This window comes from Pteronotus mesoamericanus, unplaced genomic scaffold, assembly GCF_021234165.1.
Source record: "Pteronotus mesoamericanus isolate MK-2021 breed Mesoamerican mustached bat unplaced genomic scaffold, CSHL_Meso_final scaffold_36, whole genome shotgun sequence".
NCBI classification, from domain to species: Eukaryota; Metazoa; Chordata; class Mammalia; order Chiroptera; family Mormoopidae; genus Pteronotus; species Pteronotus mesoamericanus.
In genome coordinates this window covers 26,858,749-26,882,951 of record NW_026555313.1, presented here as the reverse complement: position 1 = coordinate 26,882,951, position 24,203 = coordinate 26,858,749, and positions in this window count along the sequence as shown.

The following is a 24,203-nucleotide window of genomic DNA, read 5'->3' as shown; positions in this document are numbered from 1 at the left end:
TATAGTCTTAAGTATTTAACATAGTCACATTGTCAAAATTTTAATTTATAGCTTCTGGGTTTGAATATTTTACTTTAGGTTAAGAAAAATATTAGTTTGTATTTTCTTGTAAAACTCCTTAGATTTTACATATTGATTTTTAACTCAACTGAATATTTGTTGTATAATGTGTGAAATAAAGCTCTATATTTGTTTTATTTAAATAAGAAAGATCCATGCACCTTATTTGTTGAATAAGCTTTATTTTTCCCATTGATTTGAGATATCAATTTAATCATATATTCAATTGTTTGACAGATAATATGTTTGTTTCTAGAATGCTCATTTTATTTCATTGATCTATTTGATTATTTCTGTGCTTGTGTCATGTTCTTTTAATTGCTGAGATTTATTAATGGATTTAACTTTTAAAGTATTTTATAGTGGGTTTTGAAGTTTAAAAATAAATAATTAAAATTAATATGGATTTTTAAAAAAAGAAAGAAAGAAGGAACTCCTACCGTTTGAAACATGGATGAAACAGGAGAATACTATAGTGAGTATGGATGAAAGAATCCAGTTGGTGAAAACAAATACCATATGATCTCACCTATAAGAGGAATCGATTCAATAACATAAACTAAGCAACACAATAAACTACAGGCATGGAAACATAGGATATGGACAAGAGTGTCAGAATTGACTGCGGGAGTGGGGGGTGGGGTGGGATGTGTGGAAGAGGGTAAAGGGGGAAAAATTGAGATAACTCTAATAGAATAAAACTCAAGATGGATTAAAGACTTAAATATCAGTCACACCACCATAAAAGTCCTAGAGGAGAACATAGGCAAGAAACCCTCTGATATCCCATGCAGCAATATTTTCACTGATATGTCCCCTAAAGCAAGTGACATAAAGGAAAATATAAACAAGTGGGACTTCGTCAAAACAAGAAGCTTCTGCATGGCTAAAGAAAACATAAGCAAAATGAAAAACGAACCAAGTGTATGGGAAAATATATTTGCCAATGATACATCAGATGGAGGTATTATCTCCAAAATATATAAAGAACACTCATAACTCCACTCCATGAAGACAAACAATCTAATTAAAAAATGGGCAAAGAACCTGGGCATACACTTCTCCAAGGAAGAGTAACAGAGGGCCCAGAGACATATGAGAGGATGCTCAGCATCACAAGCCATCAGAGAAATGCAAATTAAAACCACAATGAGATACCACTACACATTGGTCAGAATGGCCATCATAAACAGATCAACAAACAATAAGTGACGGTGAGGCTGTGGAGAAAAGGGGACACTAGTCCACTGTTGGTGGGAATGCAGACTGGTGCAGCCATTGTGGAATACAGTGTGGAATTTCCTCAAAGAGCTAAAATGGAACTGCCTTTTGACCCAGTGATTCCACTGCTGGGATTTTACCCTAATCATCCCAAAATGTCAATTCAAAAGAACCTATGCACCCCAATGTTCATAGCAGCACAATTTACAATAGCCAAGTGTTGGAAGAAACCTAAATGTCCATCAGTAGATGAATGAATCGAAAAACTATGGTACATTTACAAAATAGAATACTACACAGCAGAATGGAAAAAAAAGACTACTACCCTTCATGACAGCCTGGATGGAGCTGGAGTCCATTATGCTAAGTGAAATAAGCCAGGGGGTGATAGACAAATACCATATGATCTCACCTATAAGTGTAACCTAACCAACAAAACAAACAAGCAAGGAAAATAGAACCATTAACTTTGAAAAAAAAAAAAAGAAACCAACAGAGTCAAGTGGGAAGAAGGGATGGGTGGGTTGGGAAAGGGAAGGGAAGGGTCAAGTAAAGGAACATGTATAAAGGACCCATGGACAAGGCCAAAGTGGGCAAAGATTGAGGAGTGGAGTAGGGAGGAGGCAGGGGAAAGTGGTGGCGGGAAGGTGGAGACAAATATATTTGAACAAAAAAATAACAATTTAATAAATAGATAAAAAGAAATGGGAATTGTGGCTTGTAAAGAATCTATGTTTATGCAAATTTTTCTCAGAATTTGGTGCTGTGTGGGCTTTTTCTCTTCTATGAGGTCTGTCCAGAAGGTATCCATTAATATAATGTGAAAAATGGAGGCATTTATTTAAGGAGATACAAGATAAAAGAAACATTGTACATAGGACTGAAATACCTCAGTCCTCTTCAAAGTAGGCACCTTGGGACTTCACACAGTTCTCCCAGTCACCATCATGTGCTTGAATCTCATCAACTGCCTGAATTCTCTTCCCTTCCAAAGGTCTTTTTAGTTTTGTTTTTGGAAAGCCAGAAATCACAGGGCACGTATGGGCTGTAGGGGGATTGAGTCACCTGGGTGATTTTATGTTTTGCTAAAAATCTCTGCATGAGATGGGGTGCATGAGTGGGCACTTTGTCATGATGAAACTGCCAATCACCAGTTTCCCATAACTATGGCCCTCTGAATGGTTTCTGCAGAAGAATGTTCAAGTTTAACACAAAATTTGATGGAGCTTTGTTGCTCGACTCTCTCAGTCATTTTTTAACATAATCACCACACAGTACACGTGCTCACTCAATGGTGTCTACTGCTCCCATTGACTAGTACAGTAAAGTCATTGTTCATGCATGCACATTCCTATCCACTATCCTTAGCTGCCAGGTTACTTCAATATTGTACAAGCCATTCTCTTTATATTAACAATGACTGGACTTTCTTCTGGACAGATCTCATATGCATGCTAAAAGTTCTCTTTATCACTTCTTTATATGACAGGATATCATACTGATAGCTTAAAAGCCTTTGATGCTGAGAATAATATTAGTAACATTCTATGTTTTGTTTTTATTTGGCAGGCAAATCAACCAAAATTAAGACCTAGACTTAGTTAATAGAAATAGATTCTGTAGCACTTGCTATTTTAAAATGTCTTTAGAGACTCTGTGATTAGAGATACCTTTTGAATAGCAAATGTGATCAAATTCTACTCCTTGATTTGGAACTAGAGAGCATTATGCTAAGTGAAATAAGCCAGGGGGCGAAAGACAAATACCATATGATCTCACCTATAAGTGGAACCTAACCAACAATACAAAGATGCAAGGAAAATAAGACCAGCAACACTGAAAGGAAAAGAAACCAACAGAGATAAGAGGGAAGGAGGGAGGGGTGGGGGAAAAAGAAGGGAAGGGGAAAGTCAAGGAACATATAGCAAGAACTCATAGACAAAACCAAAAGGAAGAGTTGAGGGAGGGAGGGAGGGGGCAAAGGAAAGTGGTGGGGGGAAGGCAGAGACAAATGTATTTGAAAAAATAAATTAAAAAAATAATGTACTATTCACAATAAACCAGTAAAGTGGAAAAAAAAAGTTGTTTTTTTTTTGTTTTGTTTTGTTTTTTTTGCTTTAAAGCAGTCCTGAAAGTAGTTGTTGAGCTCTTATGGAGTATTAGTCAAAGCTTTTCCTGCTCTGTAAGTTTCCCAGATCAATAGACTGTGACATCTGGCTGATTAAGCTTTCTTTCTGTTACTATGCATGACATTGTACAACGTGAGCATCACTCTCAAACCAGATGGCCTAAGACCCAATGACCTCCTGGTAGACCTTGATCATAAAGTTAATCTCTTGTGCTTCACTTACCTCCTATTTGTTTGCACATTATAGGGTGAATATAAAGAACTTAGATCAGTGCTTAAAATATTCTAAGTGTGAAATGTTATCATAATCCTCTAAATAGAAGTCAGAAGCAAGAAAGCTCCTTTGCAAAGTAATAAAATAACAACATTTTGAAAAAATACAAAAGTTCATATTTCAATAGGGATTATAATGAATTCAACAGAATATTATTTTTTATTGTTCAGTTACAGTTGTCTCCATGTTTCCCCCCACTGCTCCTGCATGTTCCATCTAACCCAGACTCCCAAAGACAATCCTGATGCAATTGTCCTTGTCCAACACCTCTTCTTTTGATAGCGGAATATTTTTCTCTGTCTCATTCTCACCCTTGCTTTCTCTCATTTTTCAGTGTTAGTTTAGACAACAATTGGCATAATTTTCCTAAATTGACAAGAGATTGAGTTCCTGACACAAACAAGTTTAGCAAATCAAACGATTACCTCAAAAATTTGATTGATGTTATTTTTTCATCACACATGCAATTCTAACATGAATCATCTTTATGGAAATGTTTAAGGCTAATACATCTTTAAGGCTAATACATTTAACCACAGCATTGGATTATGCAAGTAAAATAGAACAGCAGCTCAGCCAAACACATTAAAAGAACCACCATTGCAGTATACACAGTGAGCCAAGTGGCTTTTCTAATTTTCAAATGTTTTATTTTATCTATTAAAAACTTAACATTTAGTGAAAACAGAAAGGCAAGTGTTAAAAATGCCACAGTGTGGTGCCTGGTGAGAATAAAAAATGTGACCATAACAAATCACCTTGCAACAGACAGCACAAGGCCACATTTTAAAGCATCACCCAAAGTCTAGCCTCTTAATGGGTTTTGTTTTCCCAAACACTAGTTTTGATCTGCTAATATAGTAAATAAATTTTGTAGGAAGCCTCAAAACCTTAACCGGAAGTATAATTTTAAATTAATGTGAAATTTAAATATACAAGGAGGAAAGTACTACCTAGAAAAACTAAAAAGAGGGTGAAAAACTAATTTTGAGGATCATTTTGAAGGAAACATTAAAAATTGTTTTTTATATTAACATGGACCTTTTGAGCTTTACTGTAAAAATGGTGATATAGAATAAATTTAGGAATGATTTGAATGTTTTTCTTTTTTAAATACATTTGTCTCTGCCTTCCCCTCACCACTTTCCCTTGCCCTTTCCCACGCACTCCTTGCCCTTTGGTTTTGACCATGAGACCTTTCTATATCTTCCTTGACTTTCCTCTTCCCTTTCTTTTCTCCCGCCCAACCCCTCCTTCCCTCTTGGTCTCTGTTGGTTTCTTTTCCTTTCAGTGTTGCTGGTCTTATTTTCCTTGCATCTTTGTATTGTTGGTTAGGTTCCACTTATAGGTGAGATCATATGGTATTTGTCTTTCGCCCCCTGGCTTATTTCACTTAGCATAATGCTCTCTAGTTCCATCCATGCTGTCACAAAGTTTAGTAGTTCTTTTTTTCTTTCTGCTGCATAGTATTCCATTGCATACATGTACCATGGTTTTTTGATCCAGTCATCTACTGATGCACATTTAGGTTTCTTCCAACACTTGGCTATTGTAAATTGGGCTGCTATGAACATTGGGGTGCATAGGTTCTTCTGAATTGGCGTTTTGAGATTCTTAGGGTACAGACCCAGCAGTGGAATCACTGGGTCAAAAAGCAGTTCCATTTTAGCTCTTTGAGGAAATTCCACACTGATTTCCACAATGGCTGCTCCACTCTGTATTCCCACCCATAGTGGACTAGTGTTCCCTTTTCTCCAAGCTTCGCCATACCTGTTGTTTGTTGATCTGTTTATGATGGCCATTCTGACCGGTGTGAGGTGGTATCTCATGGTGGTTTTGATCTGCATCTCTCTGATGGTTAGTGATGCCGAGCATCCTTTCAAATGTATCTGGGCCCTCTGTATCTCTTCCTTGGAAAAGCATCTGCCCAGGTCCTTTGCCCATTTTTTTGACTGGATCATTTGTCTTCTTGGAGTGGAGTTGAGTGAGTTCTTTATATATTTTGGAAATCAAACCTCTGTCTGATGTATCATGAACAAATATATTTTCCCATACGGTTGGCTCCCTTTTCATTTTGCTGATGTTTTCTTTAACCGTGCAGAAGCTTCTTATTTTGATGAGGTCCTACTTGTGTATTCTTTTCTTTACGTCCCTTGGTTGAGGAGACATATCAGTGAAAAAAATTGCTGCGTGGGATATCTGAGAGTTTCCTGCCAATGGTCTCCTGTAGGACTTTAATGGTGTCGTGACTTATATTTAAGTCTTTTATCCATCTTGAGTTTATTTTTGTATATGGTGTCAGCTGATCATTCAGGTTCAATTTTTTGCATGTAGCCGTCCAGCTCTCCCAACACCATTTGTTGAAGAGGCTATTATGTTTCCATTTTATGCTTCTGCCCCCTTTGTCAAATATCAGATGCCCATATAGACCTGGGCTTATTTCTGGGCTTTCTATTCTGTTCCACTGGTCTATGGATCAGTTCTTGTGCCTGTACCAGATTGTTTTGAGTATAGTGGCTTTGTAGTATAGTTTGATGTCCAAGCAAAATGGGAATAAATGGGACATTTCTCAATGTAATAAAGGCCATATATGATAAACCTACAGCCAACATCATACTCAACGGGCAAAAACTGAAAGTTTTCCCACTAAGATCGGGAACACCCCAAGGATGTCCGCTTTCACCGTTTCTTTTCAACATCATATTGGAAGTACTAGCCACAGCGGTGAGACAAGAGAAAGAAATAAAAGGCATCCAAATATGAAAAGAGGAAGTAAAGCTATCATTGTTTGCAGATGACATGATAGTGTACATAGAGAACCCTGTAGACTCTACCAAAAAACTCCTCAACTTAATAAGTGAATTTGGGAAAACAGCAAGATACAAAGTCAATATTCAGAAATCAAAGGCATTTTTTTACACCAGCAATGAAATAGGAGAAGAAATCAGAAAAAAAAATACCATTTGATATAGCAACAAGAAAAATAAAGTACCTAGGAATATATTTAACCATGGAAGTAAAAGAGCTGTATGCAGAAAACTATACAACATTGAAGAAAGAAATCAAGGAAGACACAAATAAATGGAAGCATATACCGTGCTCATGGATTGGAAGAATTAATATCATCAAAATGTCCATACTATCCAAAGCAATTTATAGATTCAACACAATCTTTATTAAGATACCAATGATGTATTTCACAGAAATAGAACAAACATTTAAAAAATTTATACGGAACCATAAAGGACCCCAAATTTTGAGAAATGATCAGCAATTTTGAGAAAGAAAAAGAAAGTAGGAGGGATCAAAATATCGGACATCAAACTCTCCTACAAAGCCACTATACTCAAAACAATCTGGTACTGGCACAAGAACAGATCCATAGACCAGTGGAACAGAATAGAAAGCCCAGAAATAAGCCCAGGTCTGTATGGGCAACTAATATTTGGCAAAGAGGGCAGAAGCATAAAATGGAGCAATAACAGCCTCTTCAACAAATGGTGTTGGGAGAGCTGGACAGCCACATGCAAAAAATAGAACCTGGATGATCAACTGACACCATACACAAAAATAAACTCAAGATGGATAAAAGACTTAAATATAAGTCACAACACCATCAAAGTCCTACAGGAGACCATTGGCAGGAAACTCTCAGATATCCCACGCAGCAATTTTTTCGCTGATATGTCTCCTAAAGCAAGGGATATAAAGGAAAGAATAAACAAGTGGGACCTCATCAAAATAAGAAGCTTCTGCACAGCAAAAGAAAACATCAGCAAAATGAAAAGGGAAACAACAATATGGGAAAATATATTCACTAATGATACATCAGATAGAGGTTTGATCTCCAAGATATATAAAGAACTCACTTGACTCCACTCCAAGACAACAAACGATCCAATCAAAAATTGGGTAAAGGACCTGGACAGATGCTTTTCCAAGGAGTAGATATAGAGGGCCCGGAGATATTTGAAAGGATACTCAGCATCACTAGCCATCAGAGAAATGCAGATCAAAACCACCATGAGGTACCACCTCACACTGGTCAGAATGGCCATCATAAACAGATCAACAAACAACAGGTTCTGGCGAGGCTTTGGAGAAAAGGGAACCCTAGTCCACTGTTGGTAGGAATGCAGACTGGTGCAGCCACTGTGGAAAGCAGTGTTCAATTTCCTCAAAAAGCTGAAAAAAAAAAAGAAAAGCAGAAAGCCCAGATTTTTATATAAAATATCCTGAATTTTAAGTGTTGGCAATGAATTTTAAAATGTTTACTATGCAGAGTGGGCCAAAAAGAACAAATCTACAGGTCAGACTCTGGCTCTCAAGATGGTTGTTTGAAAGTCAAATCACATTTTTTTCATACAAAAACTACACATGATTGACAGTGTTCTTCTATCTCCAAAGCTGGACAATAATAAACAAAACCAAGACATAAAAAAAAAAAAAAAAAAAAAAAAGCTGAAAATGGAACTGCCTTTTGATCCAGTGATTCCCCTGCTGGGACTATACCCTAAGAACACCAAAACGCCAATACAAAAGAACTTATGCACCCCAATGTTCATAGCAGCACAATTTGCAATAGCCAAGTGTTGGAAGCAACCTAAATGCCCATCAGTAGATGATTGGATCAAAAAGTTATGGTATATATATACAATGGGATACTACGCAGCAGAAAGAAAAAAACATCTACTAAACTTTGTGACAGCATGGATGGAACTGGAGAGCATTGTGCTAAGTGTAATAAGCCAGGGAGCGAAAGACAAATACCATATGATCTCACCTATAAGTGGAACCTAACCAACAATACAAAGATGCAAGGAAAATAAGACCAGCAACACTGAAAGGAAAATAAATAAACAGAGACAAGAGGGAAGTAGGGAGGGGGGCAGGGAAAAGGAAGGGAAGGAGAAAGTCAAGGAACATGTAGCAAGGACTCATGGACAAAATCAAAGGGTAAGAGCTGAGGGAGGGAAGGAGGGTGGGGGCAAGGGAAAGTGGTGGGGGGTAGGCAGAGACAAATGTCTTTTAAAAAATAAATAAAAGAAAGAATATGATGAAAAAATGAATGGAAATAAGTCTAAAGTCTCTATATGACAATAACAACTCCAGATATACTAAGTACTAACATCATTAACATAATAAAAACATCAAAGATTAAACAAGTTCTTCAGAGACTGGTTGATGACAAGGAAAAGAATATTTTGTTTGAGAAACTTCTTTGGAATAGTATCTATATTCATTGCTCTTTAATATTTTTCATTTTTTATTCTTTTCTGAAACAATGTAAAATAAAGAATAAGAATGAAAAAAATGTATGAGTTATCACAATCTGGTGTTAATGGTAGAGAAATTAAAGTGAAAAAATTTTCTTAAACTTTATAAAGGTAATTATAATTCTTCTTCATCCCTTCCTTCCTTCTACTTTTTTATATTTGATGTTTATTCATTTGCTCTACAAGTTGAATTGTCCATTTTAATTTTTTAAATCTTCACCAAGGATATATTTATTGATTTTAGAGAGAGAAAAAAGGAGAGGAAGAAAGGGGGAAAGAGGAAGAGAGAGGGAGACGTTGATATGAGAGAGAAACATCAATTGGTTGTCTCCCATAGGTGCCCAACTGGGGTAGAACCCCTACCCTAGGTATGTGCCCTGACTGGGGATCAAACCTGAAAACTTTTGGTGTATGGTATGACACTCCAACCAACTGAGCCACCCAGCCAGTTTTGAATTGTCCATTTTACCAGTATCTCAAATATCCTTTTAAAAATTTTTAGACTAGTTTTCAAGGCAGAAAAAAATAGGCAAAAGTTACAGTTTCCACATAACTCTTTCTTCTCTCCCCAATTCCCCATGTACTTACTTAACATTAGTGTTGCTACATTTGTTACAATCTATAAGCCAATATTTACATGTTATTGTTAATCAAAGTTTATAATCTCTGTGTCCATTTAATGTTGACTAGATATAGTAATTTGATTCTAAGGAGTCGTATAGTGAAAGTAATGGTGTGTGACTTCCAAGACTGGGTTTTAAATGGGATTGTAACTTCCTCCCTGATTATTCTCTTGGAACACTTGCTCTTGGAAAAGGCAACTGTCAGGTCACAAGGACACCATGTCAGGCAGCCCAATGGCGAGATTCAGTGCAAGAAACTGAGGTTTCCTGCCAACAGCTGTGTGAGTGAGCCACTTTGGAAGTTCATCCTCCAGTTACAGCTAAGCTTTCTGATGACTACAGCCCAGTGCAACATTTTGATAGCAACTTCATGAGAAATGCCACCCCAGATGATTTATCTAAACTGCTTCAAACTACATGAGTCACGCAGATTATATGAGAAAAAAATGTCCATTTTTATATAAGTTTTTGGTTTCTAGATGATTTCTTTCTCTGTAATAGATTACTAATCCATCCTAAAGAGAAATGATTGTCAGAAATCATCCAACTCTTAAATATTATGAAAAACAGGGAAATATTGGAAGAAAACAAAGAAGTAAGGTCTACAGAAAATTGAAGTATGAAAAGAGATGGTGCAATGGAAACTAGAATCCTAGACTCAAATTTAAATCATATTAAATGATATAAAGAAACATTCACATTGGAAGATTTGTCAAGATGGTGGAGGAGTGAATGGAAGTTACACTGAACTCCTCCTAGGACCAATCTGAAATTACAAATGAATTGTGGATAAATCACCTGGAACAAAAAACACAACAATAGCTTTATAACCTCTGACAGAAGAATCAGCTTCTGCACGACCTGACTCATAAGGAGTGCAGTAGAGACTCGAGAAGGGTGGCTGGGCAACCACAGGCAGCAGCACCACAGGGATAATTAACTGGATGGTTGGATCCCCCTGGAAAGAGTGGGGAATATCTTTAAGCTAAACCCTAAACTAGGATCCCAAGCCTAGAGAACCAGAACCCAAAAAGTACACAGATAACAATCAGTGGTGAAAAGCAACAAGTTGCTCTCTGCCAGAAATGGACAGCTGGAGACACAAAGAGCCATTTAAAGGTCCAATGCACAAATTTTCATTTGCAGCCACTTTCCCTGGGCTCCAGCAAAGGCAGAGGCACGGTGGGCTAGAGACACCTGAGGAGAAATTGGGGACAGAAGCTTTGGAGAGAGATCTGAGAGAGTAGATGACAGAATCCTGGTACTGAGTCACCCCCTCCCCATACAAAAGCAGCCATTCTGCTCAGGCAGAACACTGTTGGGGGCTGCTTTGAGTGCTATCAGGGACCACAGTCCTGTCCAAGTGGGTGCCTGGGAGAGATTCTGTAAGTTCTTGGCTGGAAAAATGATAATGTATTTGATAGGCAGAACCAGATAACAGCTCTGAGGGCTCCAGGGGGAAATCAGGCCTAGAAGTAAATTATACCTCTTGAAGCATGCCTTGTTTCTCCCTCAAGCTGTGATAACTGGCTCACTCTGGGAAGGAAATTTACATTATTCATGGACCCTGACCTTAAACCATTTGACAGCTCTTATGTTTACTTATCTTGGGCCCCCCAAAATAGGTGTGTTCCTGCCATTTTCTTTTTCAAACATCACGTATGCTCTGTAAACTTAAAATAGTGATGTAATTAGATTACCTATTTATTCCTGCTACTTATCCTCCACTGGTAACCATTTCCATAAAAGCCACTGAGCACAGGGGCTCAGGGCATTCCCCATTAAATGGAATCACATCCCCTTTCCTTGACAAGCAATAGGTATCTGGAATGATTCTTAAATCCATGATGAATCTGGGGACTTTGCAGGCCAGATTCCCCATATCTGGTGCCTGAACAGGACTCTCCATAAAACATTCCTCTCAGAGCAGCAGTAGCCTGTAGGGAAACAACTACCCTGACCCCAGGAGGAATTCTGCCTTACCCTGTGGTGTTTAAGCCTGACTGATGAGTGCAGAAAGACTACATTAACAAATGAAGGAGACAGCCACAGACAGTAGATCCCTGGAATTCTCAAACAGACTGCCTACAGTCAGACAGGATCAACATCTGACATCATCAGAGGCAGATCCAGAAAGAAAAAACAGTGGTAAATACTAGAGGCTACCAAAATGAAATTCACTGTGGTCTTCTCCATGATTTACAATATTTTCTTACCTGCATAGCTTTTTAACATTCATTTCTTGTCCATCAAGTTTGTGCATATTCAACCTTCTTCATTCCCTTTTTCATTCATGATGTAAATTTTACTTTCTCTCTTTGCACTGCTCTGACTCCCAACTCTTATTAGAGCTCCTTTTCTGTCAGGAGATCATTGCATAGTCACTTTCCTTTCTTACAGTTGTCATAATCTCTTTACAGCCTTAATACTGGTTCAATTGCTGTTGATAGTGGGATTGTAGGAGGTAGTTATTTTTCTGGGTGTGGTTTTATTTCCTGGGCTTTGTGGTTTTTTTCAGGCAGCACCTGCACAACAAAATATGACTGGTGGGTTGAGTGACCTTCAGTTAATTAGCAAGGGGTAAGGATCCACCAAAGAATGACACAATAAAAATAACAATTAAGACCCAATCACATCCAGAGAACCAATACAAATGGCATAAAGGGCATCCCAAGAACATTAAGTCCAGGAGATGAAGGAGACTGCACCACGGGATCTTACAAGGCTCCCTCCACAGAAGTTCATACCACAAACTCAGTGACTCAAAACACATCAACTTAAGAAATAGAATAAAAAAGAAGAGTCTCACAAATAATGAGAAGACAAAGAAACATCCTCCAATCAAAAGGAAAGGAAGAAATTTCAGAAAGTGCTAAATGAAATAGAGGCAAGTTAACTATTAGATACTGAGTTCAAAACAAAGGTTATAAGAAAGCTCAATGAGCTGAGTATTACCCAAAATGACAGGAAGATTACAAGGAACTTACTGCAAACTATAGAAGCATGAACAAGGACATAGAAACAATCAAGAACAGCCAAGAAGAAATGAAGAATATAATTTCTGAATTGACCACAGTAGAAGGAATCAAACACAGGCTAGATGAAACAGAGGACTGATTCAGCAGCGAAATGACAAGCTAGAAAAAAAGCTTCCAGAAAAGAAAAGGAAAAAACCTCCAAAAGAATGAAGAGTAGCAAAGGGAACTGCAGTACAATATGAAACGTAATATCATTGTGTAATAGGTATACCTGAAAGAGAAATAGAGGATCAAGTGTTAGAAAACCTGTTTGAAAAAATAATGATGGAAATCAACCGAATTTGAAGAGAGAAGTCACACAAGTCCAGAAAACAAAGAGGGTCCCCCCCAAAAAGAGGACAAAGAAGCCCACTCCAAGACACATCATAATTAAAATGAAAAAAAATATATTAAAGGACAAAGAATCTTAAAGGCATCAAGGGAGAAACAGGAAGTAACATACAAGGGCATGCCATAAGACTATCAGCTGACATCTCAACAGAAACACTACAAGCCAGCAGGGAATGGAAAGATATGTTCCAAATAATGAAAACCAAAGGGCTGCAACCAAGACTACTGCACCTAGCAAGGCTCTCAATTAAAATGGAAGGCAAAATAAGGAGTTTCCAAGACAAAAGAAGGTTAAAAGAATACACCTCCATTAAACCAACACTGCAAGATATGCTAAAGGGACTGATTTAAGAAGGTGAAGAAAAAGAGTGCAACAGAGAGAGAAACACAAGTACAAAGATGGTAAAATGGCAACTAATAAGTACCTATCAGTAATAACATTAAATGTAAATGTATTAAATGCTTCAAATAAAAGACATAGGGTAGATGAATGGATAAGAAAACATGACCCACACATATGCTATCCACTAGAGACACATCACAGACAAAAGACATACACAGATGGAAAGTGAAAGGGCGGAAAAAAATATTCCAAGAAAACTGAGAGGAAGAAAAGCTGGGGTAGCAATATTTATATCAGAGCAAATAGACTTGAAAACAAAAACCATAAAAAGAGACACAGAAGGACACTTCATAATACACAAGAAAAGAATCCAGAAAGAACATATAAATATTCTAAACATCTATGCACCCAATATAGGAGCTTCCTAATATGTAAGGAAAACCTTGGAGGATTTCAACAAAGATCTGGACAGCAACATACTTATACTGGAGATTTTAACACCCCACTCTCAACAATGGATAGATCTTCCAAACAAAATATCAACAAGTATATTATGGAACTCAGCAACACATTAGTTCAAATGCACTTAACTGATATGTATAGAACCCTTCACCCAAAAGAAGCAAAACACACTTCCTTTTCAAGTGCACATAGAATATTTTTAAAGATAGAATATGGTAGAACATAAAACGAGCCTCAAAAAATTCAAGAAAATTTAAATCATATCAAGCATTTCCTCAGACCATAGAAGCTTGAATCTAGAAACCAACTTCAAGGAAAAAATTCAAAAGTATTCAAATTCATGAAGACTGAATAGCATGTATTTAAAAATGAATTGGTCAATAATAAGATCAAGAAAGAAATAAAAAAGTTTCTGGAACAAATGAAAATAAACACACAATAGTCCAAAACCTATGGGAGACAGTGGAGACAGTCCTAAGAAGGAAGTTCATAGCATTACAGGCCTACCTAGAAAAGAATGACTAATTTCAAATAAACAACCTAATTGTACATCTATAAGAACTGAAGAAACAATAGCAAACAAACTACAGAGAGAATAGAAGGAAGGAAATAATATCACAGCTGAATTGAATGACATAGAGACTAAAAGAACAATTAAAAGGATCTATAAACACAGGAGCTGGTTCTTTGAAAAGATAAACTAAATTGACAAGCCGTTAAGCAGACTCATCAATAAAAAAAGGGAGAGGACCTATTTTAATAAAACAAGAAATAGGTGAAATTATAACTGACACCATAGAAATATGAAGCGTGTTAAGGAATTACTATGAAGAAGTATATACCTAGATAATTGAAAACCTAGGTGAAATGGACAAATTTCTAGAAACATATAATCTTCCAAAACAGAATGAAGAAGAAGCAGAAAGCCTGAACAGATGAATAACAATTTGCAAATTTGAAGGAGTAATGAAAAACTGATACACAGAAGCTCTGGACCAGATGTGTTCACAGGAGAATTTTACAAAACACTTAAGGAAGAGCTAACCCCTATCATTCTCTGACTATTCCAAACAATTCAAGAACAAAGACTGCCAATCTCTTTTTATGAGGTCAACATCATCCTATTCCCAAAACCAGATAAGGATACAACAAAGAAAGAAAACTACAGGCCAATATCACTGATGAACATAGACCCTAAAGTTGTCAACAAAATATTGGCAAACAACATCCAGAAATACATTAAATAGATCATACATCATGATCAAGTGGGGTTCACCTCAGGGATGCAAGGATGGTACAGTATTGACAAATCAATAAACATAACATCACATAAAAAAAGGAAAGACAAAAATCACATGATGCAGAAAAAGTATGTGATAAAGTACAGAATCCAAATATGATAAAAACACACAGCACAGTGGAAGGAGAGGGAGCTTAATTCAACACAATAAAGGCCACATATGAGAAACCTACAACCAGCATCATGCACAGGGAGAAAAAACTAATGGCTTTTCTGCTAAGATCGGGAGCATGACAAGGATGTCCGCTTTCACCACTTCTATACAACATAGTACTGGAAATCCTAGCCACATCGATCAGACAAGAAAAATAAATAAAAGGTATCCATATTGGAAAAGAGGAAATAAAACTCCCATTGTTTGTCAGTGACATAATAGTGTACATGGAAAACCTCACAGACTCCACTAAAAATGTAATATATCTAATAAGTGAATTTGGAAAAACAGTGGGATACGTAGTCAATATTCAGAAATCAAAGACTTTTTTTAGAACAAACAATGAAATATCAGAAACAGAAAACAGGAAAAAACAAAGTCATTTTGCAATAGCAACAAGAAAAGTAATGTACCTAGGAACAAACCTAACCAAGGAGGTAAAATAACTGTTCTCACAAAACTAAAGAAAACTGAAGAAAGAAATTAAGGGAGACACAAACAAATGGAAGCACAAACTATATTCATATATATGAAGAATTAACATTAGCAAAATGTCCATACTATCCAAAGTAATTTATAGTTTCATCATAATCATTATTAAAATACCAATGACACATTTCACAGATATAGGACAAATATTTCAAAACTTTGTATGGAACCATACATGACCCAGAATAGCTGCAGCAATGTTGAGAAAGAACAAAAAAAAGGAGATATCACAATATCTGACATCAAAGTGTATTACAAAGCCACTGTAATCAAAACAGTCTGTCACTGGCATATAAACAGACATGTATATCAATGAAATAGAATAGAGAGACCAGAAATAAACCCATGTCTCTATGGTAATTAAATTTTGACAAAGGGAACAGAAACATAAAATAGAGTAAAAATAGCATCTTCAACAAATGATTTTGGGAGATCTGACAGCTACATGCAAAAAATTGAAACTCGACCACCAACTTGAACCATACACAAACATAAACTGAAGATGGATAAAAGACTTAAATATAAGTTGCAATACCACAAAAGTCCTAGAGGAGAACATAAGCAGGAAAATATCCAATTGCCAATATGTCATCAAGAGCTAGGGACATAAAGGAAAGAATAAACAAATGGGACTTCATCAAAATAAAGAGCTTCTGCACGGCTACAGAAAACATGAGCAAAATGAAAACTGAACCAACCCTAAGGGAATATATATTTGGCAATGATGCCTCAGACAAGGATCTGACCTTCAAAACATATAAAGAACTCACGACTCCACTCCAGGAAGACAAACAATCAAGTTAAAAAATGAGCACAGGACCAGAAAAGACATTTTTACAAGGAGGACATACAAAGGGCCCAAAGACTATGAAAGGATGGTCAGCATCATTAATCATCAGAGATGCAAATTAAGACCCCAGTGTTATATCACTTCACACAGGGCAGAATAGCTATCATAAACAAATCAAGAAACAGCAAGTGCTTGCTAGGTTTTAGAGAAAAAGGAACCGTGGACACTGTTGGTGGGAATGCAGACTGGTACAATATGAAAACAGTATGGCATTTCTTCAGAAAACCTAAAATGGAACCGCCTTTTAACCTGGCAATTTCACTGCTGGAATTATACCCTAAGAATCATGAAACACCAATTCTGAAGAACCTATGCACCTTAATATTTATAGCAACACAATTTACAATAGCCAAGTTCTGGAAGCAACCTAAGTGCCCTTCAGTAAATTGGTGGATTAAAAAAAAAAAAAAAAACTGTGGTACATTTATGCAATAGAATACTATGCAGCAGAAAGAAAGCAGGAGCTCCTAACCTTTGTGATAGCTTGGAAGGAACTGGAGCACATTATGATAAGTGAAATAAGCCAGGGGGTGGAAGCCAAATACCACATGATCTCATCTATAATTGGAACCTAATCAACAAAACAATGAAGTAAGCAAAATATAACCAGGGACATTGAAACAGCCAGTAACCCAAGGGGAGAGGGGGAGGATAAAGGAGAAAGGAGGGGTAGGGTCATCAAGTAACATGTATAGGGAACCCATGGACAAAGCCAGAATGAGGTAACATTGAGAGTGGGAAGTGGGTGTGGGTGGGGTGGGGAAAGTGGTGGTATGAAGATGGAGATAAGTGTACTTGAACAAGTAAAAAAAGGTTTAGAAATAATAATTATATAAAATAAAATGTTTGTTCTATGGTGTGTAGTTAATACCTGAACTTATAATGAAATGACTTAATTTTCTTGTGTCAAATGATAGTCATTATAATGAACTGAAGCATCTTTATTTTATTTTTTAAGTATATATTCTTGATTGTGCTTTCAAAGTTGTCCCAATTTTTTCCCCTTTGTTCCCCTCCACCTGGTTCCTCCCTTCCCTCTAGCAATTCCCTCCTTTAATTTCATGACCCTGGGTCATACGTGTAAGTTCTGAAATAATTTTTAAAATCCAATATAACTAATTATGGAAAAAAGGACACTGTAACATTAATATTTTTGGTAAAATACTGTTATTTTTAGAATATATTTTTTTTAAAAATTAAGAATAATTGAGGAGAATCCAGATGGTGGAGGAGTGTGTGGAAGTCACACTGACCTCCTCCCAGGACCAACCTGGAATTACAACTAAATTGTGGAGAAATTACCTGGAACAAACAACTGAACAATAGCAAGAGAGGAGCCTTGCAACCTTGGAGACAGAAAAATTGGCTTTAGCATAATCTAACTGATAAGGAGTATGGTACGGACCTGAGAAGGTGGGCGGGACGCCCACAGGTGGCAGCACCAGAAGGATTTTGAATCAATCAGTTGGATCCCCCTGAGAAGAGTGGGGTCTAAACCAAAAGCAGGGATCTCTAGCCCACAGCACCAGAGCTCAAAACGTACACAAAAGACAGCCAGCTGGTAAAAGCAGCAAGGTTGCTCTCTGCCAGAGACAGGCAGCTGGAGATATAAAAAGCCTTCAATAGGGCCAATGCAAAATTTTTATTTGCAGCCACTTACCCTGGTTTTCAGCAAAGGCGGGGGCAGAGTGGGCTAGAGACGCATGACAAGACTGGGAAAGGAAGCTTCAGGGAGAGACTGAGAGAGTAGCCAGTGAAATATCGGTGCTGACTTATCCCTCATGCAGCAGCAGCCATTTTGCTCAAGAAAAGACCACTCCCCTTGAGTGACACCAGTGTCAAAAGACCCCATAGCCCCATCCCCAGGTGGGATTCCACCCCACCTTGTGCTGTCTAAGCCACCTGCTGTGTGCAGAGTGGCAGCTACAGACAGTATATCCCTGGCTAAAGGGGACACAGAGAGGTCTGCCAACACTTTAGGAGAGACTAGGGACAGAGGCTTTGGGGAGAGAACGGAGAGAGTAGCCGGTGGGAACCCAGTGCGGATTCCTCCCCCATACAGAAGCAGCATGAAAGGACCCAATAGTCCCACCCCGAGCTGTCTAAGGTGCCCTGCTGAGTGCAGAGTGAATAGGTTAACAGCTGAAGGAGACAGCCACAGGCAGCAGATTCCTGGAAGTCTCAAACAGACTGCCTAAGGTCACACAGGGTCAACATCTGACATCATCAGGGACAGATCCAGAAAGTAAAAACAGCGGTCTCCTATCATAGAAATTCACACCACAATGGCAGGAAATCAAGAAGATCAACTTAAGAGGCAGAAGCAAAAGAGAAGAGTATCACAAATGATGGGAAGACAAAGAAATGCTCCCTACTTGAAGGGGAAGGAGGAATCCCCAGAAAGAGAAGTAAATGAAATAGAGGCAAGTAAACTATCAGATATTGAGTTCCAAACAACGGTTCTAAGGAAGCTCAATGAGCTCAGTGAGCTCAGAGAGAATTACAAAAAACTACAGGGGAACTATGAGAAACTTACTGCAAACTATATCAGCATGGAAAAAGGACATAGAAACTACCAATAACAGACAAGAGGAAATGAAGAATACAATTTCTGAATTGAAGAACACAGTAGAAGGAATGCAAAGCAGGCTAGATTAAGCTGAGGATCAAATCAGCGAGCTGGAGGACAAGGTATAAAAAAGCTCCAAGAAACAGCAAGAAAATGAAAAAGGACTCAAAAAGAATGAGGAGGCATTAAGGGAAATGCAGCACAATATGAAATGTAATAATATTCATATAATAGGGATACCAGAAGGAGAAGAAGAGGAGGAAGGGAGAGAGAACCTGTTGGAAAAAGTAATGATGGAAAATTTCCCTAATTGGAAAAGAGAAAAAGTCACGCAAGTCCAGGAAGCACAGAGGGTCCCTATAAAGAGGAACTCAATGAGGCCTACTCCAAGACACATCATCATTAAAATGGCAAATATCAAAGACAAACAGAGAATCCTGAAGGAAGCAAGGGAGAAAGAGGCAGTACATATAAGGGAGCCCCAATATGGCTAGCATCTGACTTCTCAACAGAAACACTGCAAGCCAGCAGGGAATGGCAAGAAATATTCCAAGTCATGAAAAGCAAAGGCCTGTAACCAAGACTGCTCTACCCAGCAAGGCTCTCAATGAAAATGGAAGGGGAAATAAGGAGTTTCCCAGACAAAAGAAGACTAAAAGAATACACCTCCACCAGACCAGCACTGCAAAATATGTTAAAGGGACTGCTTTAAGATGAAGAAAAAGTTTCTATGAATACACAGTCCCTCTCTGAGTTGCCAATACTTGATATTACCAATATTTTTAATAGTCATTAATCTGATTGTGACAATGATGTTATTTTAATTGTTCCTTTAATATTTGTTGAAAGTAAACCTGTTTTAGTATATTTCTTGCCTATTTCTATTATTTTTTTAAAGAAAGCTTTAAATGACTTTTTGGTATTCTTTGCCCATTTATTGATTAAAGGTTTGTAGAACTTTTTTCTTTAAAAACAAAAACAAAAACAAAAAAAACACAAGAAAGAAAAAACCTATTAACCATGTTTAGATGTGTTGCTAATAGTTTTCTATTCTATTCCTTGTCCTTTAACTTTTTTTATATGTATGTTACTATATAGTTAAATGTTTAATATAGTCATATTGTCAATATTTACTTTATAGCTTCTGGGGTTGAATATTTTACTTCAGGTCATGAAAAATATCAAATCTATTTTCTTCTAAAACTCCCTAGATTCTATATATTAATTTTTAACTCACCTGAATGTTTTTTGTATGGTGTGTGAAATAGGGCTCTATATTTGTTTTATTTCAAGTAATAGTGGTCCATGCACCTTATTTGTGGAATAAGCCTTATTTTCCCCATTGATTTGAAATATCAACTTAACCTTGCATATATTAATCAGATATATATGCTTGTGTCTAGAATGTTCATTATATTTCATTGATCTAGTTTATTTCTGTGCTAGTGTCATGTTGATTTAAGTGCTTAGATTTTATAATGGTTTTAATTTTTAAAAAATATTTTATAATTAACTTTGACACAAAAATAAATAAATAAAATCAATCTACATTTAAGGAAGAAATAAAGAGAGAGAGATGAAACTCCTACTTTTTGCAACAACATGGATGGAAATGGAGAATATTAAGCTAAGTGAAATAAGCCAGTTGATGAAAGACAATCACCATATGATCTCACCTAGAAGTGGACTCTATTCAACAAAATAAATTAATGAACAAAATCAACCACAGGCACGGAAACATGGAGCAGACTGAAAGTGACCAGAAGGGAGGAAGAAAGAGGACTATGGTGGAAAGAAGGGGAAAGGACTAGACAAAGAACTTGTATGAATGACCCATGGACATGGACAAACAGAGAGGGAATTGACTGTGTGGGGGGATACGGGTAGGATGGGTGGATAGGGTTAAAGGGGGAATAATTGAAACAACTATAATAGAATTAACATGATTTATAAATAAAAATAATAAAAAATAAAATGCAAAAAAAAAAAAAAGAATAATTGGTCCTGTGAGCTCCATTGGTGTTAAGGTTTATCTAGTGAATCCATGTATCCATGCAATTTCCCAAGTGAGAAACCTGGTAGTCTAGCAGGCTCTTTTCATTATCTTTGCTTTACCAACAGGACATAAAGTGGTGTTGATTTTACAACTTAATTATGTTTAAATCTGTCTCCTCTCCCCTTATCTCTTACAGCTGTTCTACTTCCAGCATTCATTGCTTACAGTTTAGAATTCTGCAAAGACATCTAACTGTAAGTGTATTCTTTTTTTATTAATAATCTAATTTTATTGATCAAATACAGTTGTCTCCATTTTCCCGCCACCACTTTCCCCTGACCCACCGCACTACCTCCTACCCTCTATCCTCCTCACTTTGGCTTTGTCCATGGGTCCTTTATGCATATTCCTTGATTTGACCCTTCTTCTTTTCCCATACTGACCTGTGTGAACTGGTATCTCATTGTCGTTTTAATTTGCATTTCTATAATGACAAGTAATGATAAGCATCCTTTCAAATGTCTCTGGGTCTTGTATATGTCTTCGTGGAGAAGTGTCTGTTCAGGTCCTGTGACCATTTTTTAATTGGATTCTTTGTCTTCCTGGAGTGGAGTCATGTGTGTTCTTTATATATTTTGGAGATAATACCTCCATCTGATGTATCATTGGCAAATATATTTTCCCATACACTTGGTTCCTTTTTCATTTTGCTTATGTTTTCTTTAGCCATACAGAAGCTTCTTATTTTGATGAAGTCCTATTTGTTTATTCTTTCCTTTATGTCCCTTGCTCTAGAGGACATAGCTGTGAAAATATTATTGGGTGTGATATCTGAGAGTTTCCTGCCTATGTTCTTCTTTAGAACTTTTATGCTGTTGTGACTTATATTTAAGTCTTTTATACAAGTTAAGTTTATTTCTGTTTATGGTGTAAGTTGATCAATGAATTTCATCTTTTTGCATTTAGCTGTCCAGCTCTCCCAAAGCCATTTTTTGAAGAGCACATTTTTACTCCATTTTGTGCTTCTGTCCCCTTTGTCAAATGTTAATTGACCATAGAGACATGGGTTCATTTCTAGGCTCTCTATTCTATTTTATAGATCTATGTGTCTGTTTCTATGCCAGTACCAGGCTCTTTTGATTACAGTGGCCTTGTAATATAGTTTGATGTCAGGTATTGTGATACCTTCTTTCTTTGCTCTTCTTTCTCAAAATTACTGCAGCTATTCAGGGTCATTTATGGTTCCATACAAATATTTGAATGTCTGTTCTATGTTTGTGAAATACATCATTGATATATTAATGGGGATTGCATTGAATGAATAAATTGCTTTGGATACTATAGGTATTCTCTAATATTAATTCTTCATATACATAAACATGGTTTTTGCTTCCATTTGTTTGTGTTTTCCTTAATTTCTTTCTTCAGTGTAGTATAGTTTTCTGTGTACAGGTCTTTTACTACCTAGGTTAAGTTTATTCCTAGGTACTTTATTTTTCTTGTCGCTATAGCAAATAGAATTTTTTTTCTTGATTTCTTATTCTGGTATTTCATTGTTGGTGTATAAAATTGCCTTAGATTTTTTAAATATCGACTTAGTATCCTGCTGGTTTGCCAAATTCATTTATTAGGTCAAATAGTTTTTGGTGGAGTTGATGAGGTTTTCTATGAACACTATACTGCCATCTGCAAACAGCAATAGTTTTACTTTCTCCCTTCCTATTTGGATGCCTTTTATTTCTTTTCTTGTCTGATCACTGTGACTAGGACTTCCAATACTATGTTGAATAGAAGTAGTGAAAGTGGACATCCTTGTCTTGTTTCGGATCTTAGTGGGAAAGCTTTTAAGCTTTGCCTATTGAGTATGATGTTGGTTGTAGATTTTTCATAGATGGCCTTTATTATGTTCAGGCATGCGCCCTTTATTTCCATTTTGCTGAGTGTTTTTATCATAAATGGGTGCTGTACATTATCAAATGCTTCTTCATTTATTGATATGATCATGTGGTTTTTGTCTTTCCTTTTGTTTATGTGATGTATTATGTTTATTGATTTGCAAATATTGAAACATCCTTGCATCCCTGTGATGAATCCCACTTGATCATGGTGGGTGGTCTTTTTAATGTATTGCTGGGTCCTGTTTGCCAATATTTTGTTGAGGATTTTAACATCAATGTTTATCAGAGATATTGGCGTGTAGTTTTCTGTAGTTGTCGTTATGTGGTTTTGGGATTAAGATGATGCTGGCCTCATAAAAAGTGTTTGTGAGTCTTCTGTCCTCTTGGATTTTTTGGAATAGACTACGGATGACAGGGCTTAGCTCTTCCTTAAATGTTTTGTAAAATTCTCCTGTGAAACGATGTTGTCCAGGGCTTTTGTGTGCTGCGCATTTTTTGATTACTGCTTTAATTTCACCAGCTGTTACATATCTCTGGATGATTTTTGCTTCTTCTTCATTAGGTGTTGGAAGGTTTTACTTTTCTAGATATTTGTCCATTTTTCCCAGGTTTTCAAATTTCTTGGCATATAATTGTTCATAATAATCACTTACAATCCTTAGTATTTCTGTGGTATCAGGTATTTCTCTTCTTTCATTTCTGATATTATTTAATTGGGCCCTCTCCCTTTATTTCTTGATTAGTCTGCTTAAAGGTTTATCAGTTTTGTTTATCTTTTCAAAGAATCAGCTCTTGTATTTGTTGATCCTTTGAAATGTTCTTTTAGTCTCTACATCATTCAATCTACTCTTACCTTGATTATTTCCTTCCTTTTACTAACTGTAGGATTTGTTTGTGATTGTTTCTCCACTTCTTGAAGCTGGAGAGTTAGGAGGTTTATTTGAAATGTTTCTCTTTTTTATGTAGGTCTGTATCACTGTGAACTTTCCTCTCAGCACTGCCTTCACTATGTCCCATACATTTTAGATTGTTGTATGTTTATTTTCATTTGTTCCATAAACTTTTTGATTTCTTCTTTTATCTCATTATTGACCCATTCATTGTTTAATAGTAAACTATTCCGACTCCATTAATTTGAATGTTTTTGATTTTCTTCCTTGAAGTTGGTTTCTATTTTCAGACTCTGTTGTTG